Raw genomic sequence first — 12,487 nt, 5'->3', positions numbered from 1 at the left:
ATGTTGCCAAATGTCAAACGTTATATGGGAGTCAGAGTATGTTACTTTCAAATAGGAAAAGAGATGAGGCAAAATATTAAAAATGAATATTGTATGTGGGGATACTGAATCTTTTAATATCTTACTTCTGATTATAAACCAAATTTTATTGTTTGTTAACAGTATTTCTTTCCCCACAAACCTAAAAGCACCAGAATTGTAAGAACTTGTTTCATGCTACTATATCCAGACCATAGAGTGCCTTGATTAATTTTGTGCTTAATTACATAAGTTTTGACTCTGGAGTGCTGGGTAGAAGAGGGATCATCAAAAGTTAACATTAAGACTAGGTCCCTCAGCACTGGACAGCTACATGTAAAACAATGAGATTAGAACATTTCCTCACACCATATACAAAAATAAACACAAAATGGATTAAAGACCTACATGTAAGATCTGAAACCATGAAATTCCTAGAAGAGAACATAGGCAGAACACTCTCTGACATAAATTGTAGATATATATATTTTTGGATTTGTCTCTCAAGGCAAAAGAAATAAAAACAAAAATAAACAAATGGGACCTAATTAAACTTAAAAGCTTTTGCACAGGAAAGGAAACCACCAACAAAACGAAAAGACAACCTACTGAATGGAAGAAAATATTTGCAAATGATATGACCAACAAGAGGTTAATATTCCAAATATATAAACAGCTCATACAACTCAGTATCAAAAAAACCCAAACAACCCAATCAAAAAATGGGCAGAGGAACTAAATAGACATTTCTCCAAAGAAGACATACAGATGGCCAAAGGCACATGAAAAGATGCTCAACATCAGTAATTATTAGAGAATGCAAATCAAAACTACAATGAGGTACCACATCACACCAGTCAGAATGGCCATCATTAAAAAGTCTACAATAACAAATGATGGAGAGGGTGTGGAGAAAAGGGAACCCTCCTACACTTTTGGTGGAAATGTAAGTTGGTGCAGCCACTATGGAAAATAGTATGGAGGTTCCTTAAAAAACTAAAAAGAGAGCTACCATATGATTCAGCAATCCCACTCCTGGGCATATATCCAGAGAAAACTTTAATTTGAAATGACACACATACCCCAATGTTCATAGAAGCACTATTTACAATAGCCATGACATGGAAATAACCTACATATCCATCGACAGATGAATGGATAAAGAAGATGTGGTACATATATACAATGGAATACTATTCAGCCATAAAAAATGAAATAATGCCATTTGCAGCAACATGGGTGGACCTAGAGATTATCATACTAAGTGAAGAAAGTCAGAAAGAGAAAAACAAATACCATATGATATTACTCATATGTGGAATCTAAAATATGACACAAATGAACTTACCTATGAAATAGAAACAGATTCACAGACACAGAGAATAGACTTGTGGTTGCCAAGGGGGATGGGGGTGTGGAGGAGGGATAGATTGGGAGTTTGGGATTTGCAGATGCAAACTATTATATATAGAATGGATAAACAACAAGATTCTACTGTATAGCACAGGGAACTATATTCAATATCCTATAATAAACCATAATGGAAAAGAATATCAAAAAGAATATATATATGTATAACTGAATCACTTTTGACCTTTGGTGATTTCAGCAGAAATTAACACAACATTGTAAATCAACTATACTTCAATTAAAAAAAACCCCAAAAAACAAAAAAGCAAAACCCCCAAAGAAATAGCCCGTTTTCCTCAGCTACCACTAAGGTGGCTCAGCCCTTCAGAGGAAGCTAAGGTTCGCATTGGGGACCAGCGACTAGCATCAGGCCGGGCAGCACCACATCTAGCACTCACTTGCACTGTGGCCTCCACTGCCTTGTAGCTTACCTGCACCTACTCGGCCCTCATCCTGCATGACAATGAGGTGATGATCACGGAGGATAAGATCAATGCCCTCATTAAAGCAGCTGATGTAAATGTTGAACCTTTCTGGCCAGGCTTGTTTGCACAGGCTCTGACCCATGTCAACATGGTGAGCCTCATCTGCAATGTAGGGGCTAGTGGACCTGCCCCCTCCACCACTGCCGCCCCAGCTGAGAAGAAGAAAGTGGAAGCAAAGAAAGAAGAATGTGAGGAGTCTGATGATGACATGGGCTTTGGTCTTTCTGACTAAACCTCTTTTGTAACATGTTCAATAAAAAGCTGAACTCTTAGAAAACAACAAAAACAGCACAATCAAAAAATGGGCAGAAGACCTGAACAGACATTTCCCCAAAGACATACAGATGGCTAACAGGCACATGAAAAGATGCTCAGTATCCCTAGTTATTAGATAAATGCAAATCAAAACCAAAATGAGATATCACATCATACCTGTCAGAATGGCTATTGTCAGAAAGTCTGCAGATAACAAATAGGATGTAAAGAAAAGGGAACCCTTGTACACCGGTGGTGGGAATGTAAATTGGTGCAGCCATCATGGAAAACAGTATGGAGGTTCCTCAAAAAATTAAAAACAGAGTTGCCATATGATCCAACAATTCCACTCCTGGGTATATATCCAGAAAAGATGAAAACACTAATTTGAAAAGATATGTGCACCCCAATGTTACAGTAGCACTATTTAAAGTATGGAAGCAACCCAAGTGTCCATCAACAGACGTATGGATAAAAAAGATGTGATATATATATATATATATATATATATATATATATATATATATATATATATAATGGAATATTACTCAGCCATAAAAAGAATGAAATTCTGCCATTTGCAGCAATATGGATGGACCTAGAGAATATTATGCTTAGTGAAATAAGTCAGATAAAGACATATACTGTATGATATCACTTATGTGTGGAATCTAAAAAATAATACAAATGAATGTATATAGCAAAACAGAAACAGACTCACAAATGTGGAAAACAAACTAGTCGTTACCAGAGGGGGAGGAGGGGGGGAGGGGCAACTTAGGGGTATGGAATTGAGAGATACAAACTACTATGTGTAAAATAGATAAGCAAAAAGGATGTATTACATAGCAGAGGGAATTATAGACATTATCTTGTAATAACTTTTAATGGAATATAATCTATAAAATACTAAATCACGATGCTGTACACCTGAAACTAATGTAATATTGTAAATCAACTATACCTTAAAAAAAAAAAAAACTAGGTCCCTCAGCAAGAAAGGCCTGATTTGAATAGTGGTCAGCCTTTGTCCCTTGCTAGCATGTATGTCTGACATTTAATCTAAACGCGTACACCTCAGTTGACTAAATGTGTCAAAATAATCAAAGAGAACAGTTTAGTTGATCTAAGCAAATTTATTTCATACATAATGAAGCAGGTGGTCTCTACTCTCAAGAGTCCAGAGAACTGCAAACCAAGGAACAGGGCTGCAAGCTTTTGTAGAGGAAGGCATCCAGGGAATAAGGAAAGAGTATGTATGTTCAGTTCATTGGCGGGGGTTGCATATCTGACCTTATATGGAACAAAGTAATCACTATAGATTCTTGGCAGTTAGAGATTGGCTGGCTGGCTGTACTGCATTTCCAGTCAAGTAGTGCATTTACAGGAACAGGAAAGTTATCTCAGTTTTGGTTTATGTTTTGATGTGGCAGCTCCAAATTGGGCCTAGAAATTTACTTCCACAAAACATAATGAAAGTATTATGGAGTTTGCTAAGGAGTGATTTTGTACATTATGACTAAGCTACTGTTTGGAAACACTTAAAAAGCATCAACTACACAGTAAGAAACGTTAAAATGTTTAGATAATATGTGAGAAAGGAAAAACAGCACTGGACTGGCCCACTCAACAGTAAACCAAGTCTTACTCTGTCGAAGGGAAAAATCTCACAAACCTCCACCATCAGACAATGCTGTTGGGTGACCATGCTTGATAGTACAAGATCAAGGAAACTTTATAATCATTTCTCTAAAATGGTGAAAGAGAACGTAGTATCTGCAACAAAGATGACCAAATTCTCAACGATTATGATCACCAATCACAGAATTACATTTACCTTCTCACAGCATCCAATAGAGAGCAACGTCTTGCTTCATCAAACATCAAATCACTAACACTAGTCCAAATGCTATAAGGGTTCTCAAAGCACCCTCTTACCTGTACACCCAGTCATTTATCGCTTGTGGTCATGCCTATTACTACAAGTCAACACATAACTCTCTGTGACTACAGGTGTGTCTTGGTTTTCTTTGGCAAGAGGGTACTGACAGAAACGTGTCTGTGATATTATGAGTGAATGAGAAGTTAGGTTAATCACACAAATTTAAACTATATTAGAACAAAAATAAATTTTCCTGAGGATAAATTTCCCAAACTTGTATTACATGCTAGTATTGACTCAGAATGTATAATGATTAAATGAAGAAAATTAAAGTGGATCTTAAAATCCATAATTGAAGGGGGATATTTCAACATATGCTCCCAGTAAGTGAAAAATAAAGATAACATTTGTTAGTATACAGTAATTTGTAAACACAGCTAATAGAATATTTATAAGAAACATCCACATAAGGTTTTGACCAAAAAAGTGCATGTTGTTATTGGTTTTTTTTTACAGAATGAGAGGTAGGTTGAATTATTTTTATGATTTTGAATTTTGTCCCAGGCTTTTTAAAGTTTTTTCTTGCATTTTTACTTATTTGTTTACTTCTATTTTTTTTTTTGGCCACACCGTGTGGCATGCGGGATCTTAGTTCCCCAACCAGGGATCGAACCCATGCCCCCTGCAGTGGAAGGGCAGGGTCCTAACCACTGGACCGCCAGGGAAGTCCCTCAGGCTTTTATTTTTGCAGCTTATCTGCTTAAAACGTTTGAAGCATATATACATTTTCTCTTCAAATGTAGATGTACATATAAAATGTCTATCTTTAATGCTCAAATCCAACACTTACCCATCTTCTGGTTGAAATTCCAAGGTTCAGATAATGTCTGATCAGGGAGCTTGAAATTTGAATACAGTTTATGGAAAATAAGATGCATATGGTTTATGGAAAAATGAAACCAAAATGCATATGGTTTATGGAAAAATGAAACCAAAACAATTTTAACAAAGTGAAACCAAAATGTGAGCAGGTATCTGGAGCCAATTAAGAGTCAAACAACAAAAATGAGGTCAGGGTCTTTATTAAAGTTCACTCTTAGCTTTGTTGACTGAATGATGCCACATCTCATTTAAATGATTTTGAATCTGAATATTAATTAAAAGTACATTAATATGTACTTGTGTAAAGCACAAGTACGTATTACAATTAAGGTGACAAAGCTTCAAAAGAGCATTTGAATCCAGTTGTCCCAGTGTACTGGAGAGATCCAGTAAAGTGTTTAAGTATGATTCCAGAACTACATTCAAATATTTTCATAATGCTATTTAATTTGTCTCATTTGTTGTGTTATTAGTGGCACCTTGCCAGTGTAGCCAACATACACACTGCAAGCAGCCCTTTTAGGGCAACAGAATTCTCTGGCTAATAAACAGTCCAAAGCCAAGTGTTCATCAGCTACCATGACTGCCAGAGAGCTGTCCTTCATGGGAAACATCTCAAACATTACCTGTATGCTACATGTATTTTGAATAAGTTTTGGACATTTCACGATTGGCATTAACAATGTATTTGATATCATGTGTGCATAGGTCAGTACCAGTGACTCTGATGACATTGAGCATGTGAGTACAAATGGTAGGAAAACAGCACATTTGTGTTGGATGGGCCAGAGGAGTTTTAAAGGAGGGTGCCCAAAATGAAATATTGACCTGCAGGGTACACAATACAGGTGATGTTCGGAGTGGGATATAAATGTGGTGGCCAGGGAGAACTATTACAATAAAACAAAGACAGAAATGTCTAGTATAGAAAGGCCTCTACTTCTCTACTTATAAGGTGCCAGTAGATTTAATGATCAGAATGAAGTAGTTGGCTCCAAAGACTGGGGATTGAATGTAACTAAAGCCTAGAACAGCAGAAAGACCTATTTAGAAGAAAGTAAGATTTGTCTAGGTAAACCATTAGGCCATCTTCTGAGGGTTGTAGCTGGGGATCTTAAGAGAGGTACAAGGTCCACTGAATACTTTTTTCAAGAGCCCAGTGCTTTGTATTTTGAAAAATGAGTTGATACTATCAGTATTTTCTAGTGTCTTGGTGAGTCCTTACGTTTTGGCTTCAGCAGGTTATTTATAATAGAATGAATAATTTGTCTACATACAGCTTCTTAAATGGTCCCATCATAGCAAGTAGTCCAGCAGAGGGGGTAAGGGGCCCTACAAAGTCTATTTGCTGTCAGGTGTAGGGAATACTTCCTCAGCCTGGACAGTAGATGCATCAAAATTATATTAGCAATGGTGCCTTTTCTTTTCTTTTATTGAAGTAGAGTTGATTTACAATGCTGTGCCAGTCTGCTGTACAGCAAAGTGTCAGCAGTGGTGCCTTTTCCTACATCAGGTGCATTAGTCAGTCACTAAGTTAGCCATGGCAAAGATGGGAAGCCCCTTGATTTTTTTTTTTTTTTAACAAATGTTTCTTTTTTTTTTTTAAATTTATTTATTATTTATTTATTTATGTCTGTGTTGGTCTTCGTTTCTGTGCGAGGGCTTTCTCTAGTTGTGGCAAGTGGGGGCCACTCTTCATCGCGGTGCGCGGGCCTCTCATTATCGTGGGCTCTCTTTTTGCGGAGCACAGGCTCCAGATGCGCAGGCTCAGCAATTGTGGCTCACGGGCCCAGTTGCTCTGCGGTATGTGGGATCTTCCCAGACCAGGGCTCGAACCCGTGTCCCCTGCATTGGCAGGCAGATTCTCAACCACTGCGCCACCAGGGAAGCCCCCCTTGATTTTTAAAAAAAATTTATTTATTTAATTTATTTATTATTGGCTGAGCTGGGTCTTCACTGCTGCACAAAGGCTTTCTCTAGTTGTGGTGCGTGGGCTTCTCCTTGTGGTGGCTTCTCTTATTGCGGAGCATGGGCTCTAGGTACGCGGGCTTCCGTAGTCGTCGCTCGCGGGCTCCAGGCGCGCAGGCTCAGTAGTTGTGGTGCACGGGCTTAGTTGCTCCACGGCATGTGGGATCTTCCCCGACCAGGGATCAAACCCGCGTCTCCTGCACTGGCCGGCAGACTCCTAACCGCTGCGCCACCAGGGAAGTCCCGTCCCTTGAATCTTGCTTAAACTTTATGCTAGAGACCTCTAAATGGTTACTGATTACAGGAGCTCACAGGGCCAAGATTAATACCGTAAGATCTCAGGTGTAGGTATGTGTCTCAGAATATGAGTCAATTTGTCATCCTGAACAATGAAATGAGCCTCTGCAGATTGAAGCAGTATGTGTAGAGTAAGCAGTGACCTTGATTTGTACTTGGGTATTTGAGGTAATATAGTCCCAGAGTTCTTTTGCTCAAAAGGGTGACCCTGGATAAGTTGTTGCTATTGGATGGATGAGACAGTTGGATAAGTTGTTGCTATTGGATGGATGAGACAGCTAGATCATTGTCAATAGCCAAAGAATCTGTAATAATGTGCAGATGAGTTTGATTCTTGGCCAGGGAATTCTCTAGTGCTAGTGCAATGGCCTGGAGCTTGACTAATCCATCTGATGCTTGGGTCCAGTTTTTGATGAGAGGTGCCTGTTAGATCTAAAGACAGAACACAGCATCTCTGTAGTAGACTCCATCAGATTTGGTGGCAGCACAATGTCCATAAAAATATGAACTCCATGGTAACTCATGTGCTTCTGACTGATTCTCAAAGACACCAATATGTCTAGAAAGGTGATATCTTCCAGAATGGATTACATCAATTAGAGGACAGGGGAACACACATCCTCTTCGGGTGGGATTATGTTGGAGGTGCCAATTTTGGCTCTGTTTTGTAAGTACCAACTTATGTCCAGTGAAGAGGCTTCTGGTTAGAAAGCGTGAGGGATCCTGCATTTATGACCCAAGGACAAGTGAACAGCTGACTTTGGAGGATCAACTCCGTTTACAGAAAGACTCTGTCAGTTGCTAGCAGTGGCTTCTGTACTTGTGTGCAGCACTGGCTGAGAATAGTTTCTGGTACAAGAATGCCTTTGGCAATTTAAATTCACCATGGGTGATTTAAAGACTCTTAGATGCATAACAGGAGGCTGCAAAAGCCTCTATGGTAAAGGAGTGTGGGGAGGAAGACATGAATGAACTGTTAAGTTTGAAAAATACTAGAGCCATTTATTTCCCAACTGAAAGCGTTTGTGAATAAGCAAGCAGATCTGATAAACATGCAATGCCTGTGGTCTCTGTGGCTGATGGAATGTGCCCATGACATGGGTTCTGCCAATTGCTCTGTCACCCTCGCAACTCACAGCCCCAGGTATTGCCTCAGATAAATTTTCCAGAGTGGAATACGCATGGATTTCTAAAGATGTTTCCAAGTAAGCAGGCACAAGTAGGCTTGAGTTGAGAAACAATGATCTGGAAACGGTCTATGGATGGCCAAGGAAGGAAATCATGCTGGTTTACACGAATGAGGATGTCCCCAGGCAGATCCCACTTGGGACATACCTTTATGTTTCAGAACCACAGTATTTCCAAAGATCTGTCTGAGGAATCTGACTTACTCAAAGATAGATGCGGGAGCCCTCTCTCTTCACTCTTAGTTATGTGATGAGGTGATGAGAGGAGGACGGGTGCAGCCCTAGTGGGTGTTAAGACAGGGTTGTAAGAAAGGCCTGTTGTGGTCCATGTCCTTCTTCCCCAGCCCTTCAATTCTTCCTGGAAGGATCCCAGAATGGTGGGAAAAAAGGCTGAACACATAATCAAAGTTCAGGAGAGTTTAACCATCTCCTAGCATACGAAGGCATTTGTGTTATTCATTTCCTCCCTCCCTCCCTCCCTCCCATCTATCAATCTATCTATTTTACATATTTATAAAACTTTATAAAAACTCACAGCTATTACTTTTTTAAAATTGAGGTATAGTTGATTTGCAACGCTGTGCCAATCTCTGCTGTACAGCAAAGTGACCCAGTTATACGCATATAGACATTCTTTTCCATCATGGTTTATCACAGGATATTGAATATAGTTTCCTGTGCTATACATTAGGACCTTGCTGTTTATCCATTCTAAATGTAATAGTTTGCCATCTACCAACCCCAAACTCCAGGTCCATCCTCACAGCTATTACTTTTGTCTCCTACTCTTACACAACACATGCTGGAAGTCTAAGCATATGGAAATGAAACCTCTGAATAGCAAAATGGGCCAATGGATCACTGATGCATAAGACTTCCAACCACTCCTGCAATAAAAAGACATTGGAAAATTTCTCATTTCTCCTTTTATACTAAATTAGGATATTACCCGAAATAATACCCTCTCTCTACAGCTCACCTCAATTATTCCTTGGATGACTGTCTCTAAACATCACAGCTTTTTTTCATGTTTCCACTGGGAAACCACAGCAGACTTGCACAGTTATCACCCTACTCATAGGATAAACTCAGGATGGGCTAGAACAGTGCAGATGAATGTGTTTCCCTAAATGGGAGGAACTCCACGATTTAATGGGGTAAACACTGTGTTGTTTAGTGTGTAAAGGAGCAAAATGAAAATGCCAAATACTGTAACATTTTAGTAAATGTAAAGGTAAATGAAAATTCCCTCAAATGACGTGGCCCAAATCAATAGGAAGTCCCAAGATCCAGGTAACAATGTCCAAACTCATGAGCACATATTCTATATACAAAATGTTTAACAGTTGCAAAAATGAAGATGAACCATGTCTGTATCTTTATCTTTATGGGGAATGTTTACTGTGAATCACAGGAATGCAGGATTTCTATACTGGTGCAATCTACTTAATTACACAGCCAAGCAGTTCCTGAAAGAGTGTTTAAGATGTATTATATGGTAGAAATTCAGTGATCAATAATGACATCATCATTCACTGAGGCACCTACCCTCAGAGAAAAGATATATACACACCGCACATTCCCTATTTTCTCACATTTTTGTTTTACATTCCATCAAAGCCCTTATTTCCATCTATAAACCAAAGCTTTACCATTTACCATATCTCTTTTCCCACAAAGATATAAGCACCAGGACTGCAAGAACCTGTTTGTCTCATACTGCTGTATCCAAATCCTACAGTGCCTTGATTATTTGTGCTAAATGGGGTATGCTGACTCTAAAGTGCATGGCAATGAGGGATGTTGAAACATTAGCATTAAGAGTATAGTCGAGGGCTTCCCTGGTGGCGCAGTGGTTGAGAATCTGCCTGCTAATGCAGGGGACACGGGTTCGAGCCCTGGTCTGGGAAGATCCCACATGCCACGGAGCAGCTGGGCCCGTGAGCCACAACTACTGAGCCTGCGCGTCTGGAGCCTGTGCCCCGTAACGGGAGGGGCCGCGATAGTGAAAGGCCCGCACACCGCGATGAAGAGCGGTCCCCGTGCCGCGATGAAGAGTGGCCCCCACTTGCCGCAACTAGAGAAAGCCCTCGCACGAACCGAAGACCCAACACAGCCAAAAATAAATAAATAAATAAATAAAGTAGAAAAAAAAAAAAAAAAAGAGTATAGTCGACCCAGCAATCCCACTACTGGGCATATACCCTGAGAAAACCATAATTCAAAAAGAGTCATGTACCACAATGTTCACTGCAGCTCTATTTACAATAGCCAGGACATGGAAGCAACCTAAGTGTCCATCGACAGATGAATGGATAAAGAAGATGTGGCACATATATACAATGGAATATTACTCAGCCATAAAAGGAAATGAAATTGAGTTATTTGTAGTGAGGTGGATGGACCTAGAGTCTGTCATACAGAGTGAAGTAAGTCAGAAAGAGAAAAACAAATACCGTATGCTAACACATATATATGGAATCTAAGAAAAAAAAAAAAAGGTTATGAAGAACCTAGGGGCAAGACGGGAATAAAGACTCAGACCTATTAGAGAATGGACTTCAGGATATGGGGAGGGGGAAGGGTAAGCTGGGACTAAGTGAGAGAGTGGCATGGACATATATACACTACCAAATGTAAAATAGCTAGCTAGTGGGAAGCAGCCACATAGCACAGGGAGATAAGCTCGGTGCTTTGTGACCACCTAGAGGGGTGGGATAGGGAGGGTGGGAGGAAGGGAGATGCAAGAGGGAAGAGATATGGGGATATATGTATGGGTATAACTGATTCACTTTGTTATAAAGCAGAAACTAACACACCATTGTAAAGCAATTATACTCCAATAAAGATGTTAAAAAAAAAAAAAGAGTATAGTCTCTGAGAAAAAAAGGCTTGATTGCAACAGTGGTCCTGTCTTTCTCTCTTGCTAGGTATGTGTTCTCTCACAAATTACCTAAACTTACAAACATCAGTTGAGTCATAAATGAGATATTAAAAAAGACTTGAACTTTATAGTAAGGGGTGTCTAATACACTGTAGGAAATACATCAGTGTTTGGATAACAAGTAGGAAAGGCAAAAGCTGTTCCAGAGGACAGGGAACTGGCCTGCATTCTTTGCAAGGCCAACTCTTTTCCTGGTGAAGAGAAAAATGTCACACACCACCTTCATCAAAGGTATTCATTGACTATGACGGACCAAGACAAAAATTAGGGTATTTTGTAACCATATCTCTAAAAATGATAAAAGATAAAGTTCCAAATAATAAAAATGACCAGTATACCCCTCTTCTTTCTAATGTAACTGGGGCTTCTTATGAATTAAGTTTAGCTCCACTACACTGTTTTTGCCTTCTATAAAACAAGGATTATGATAACCAACGAAAGAATAAAGTTACCCTCCTCGCGGCATCCAATACAGAAAAACGTCTTGCTTTCTTGGGTAGCAGTCAAATCCTCTAACACAAGCCAAACTCCTATAAGTAGAAGTCCTTCTGAGCATCCTGTACTATTATACCTCACATCACTTAATGGTTTGTGCTCATTCTTATTAGAATTCATTACACCCCTCTCTTTGACTACAAGCGCAATCCTGTAGGTCACTGACAAGAGGGTGCTTAAAAAAATAAAACATGATTTAAGTATTTGGAACTAAGAATAAATGAGAAATTAATTTCATAATAAATATCGTAACTACAAAAGAATAAAAAATAAAATTTGCCTGAGGAAAACATACCTGAACTTGTATGTACATAAAATTGACTTAAAATATAAATGATTAAGTGAAAGAAAATTGCAAAGTTTATCTGAAAATACATAATTATAAGGGGATATTTTAATATATCCTTTCAGGAAATGAAATACACTATTTGTTAGCATTGGACAGCTTAGAAAACAGTTAATAATATATTTCTATGAAAGAACTATAGAAGCATTCCTGTAACAAAAATATACATAATTTAATTGCATACAATCAAACAAAATTGAAAACACTGAGGTATTACATTGAGCTCCAAGAAACAAGAAAACCTCAGTCTCCTGACAGGAGAAAGGTGCTTATTCTCACATGGAAAGACCAAGTGAAGGTAGCCAGTGAACACTGCAG

General features: G+C 39.0%; 1 pseudogene; it reads left to right on the top strand.

Annotated features, from left to right (window-relative positions):
* LOC114236433 (60S acidic ribosomal protein P1-like) lies at positions 1-2,145 on the top strand (annotated as a pseudogene).
* The last annotated feature ends 10,342 nt before the right edge of the window (positions 2,146-12,487 follow it).

The sequence above is a fragment of the Balaenoptera acutorostrata genome, chromosome 2 (assembly GCF_949987535.1).
Source record: "Balaenoptera acutorostrata chromosome 2, mBalAcu1.1, whole genome shotgun sequence".
NCBI classification, from domain to species: domain Eukaryota; kingdom Metazoa; phylum Chordata; class Mammalia; order Artiodactyla; family Balaenopteridae; genus Balaenoptera; species Balaenoptera acutorostrata.
The sequence above is the reverse complement of the archived record's forward strand: the minus strand, read 5'-3'. Positions and strand labels throughout refer to the sequence as shown.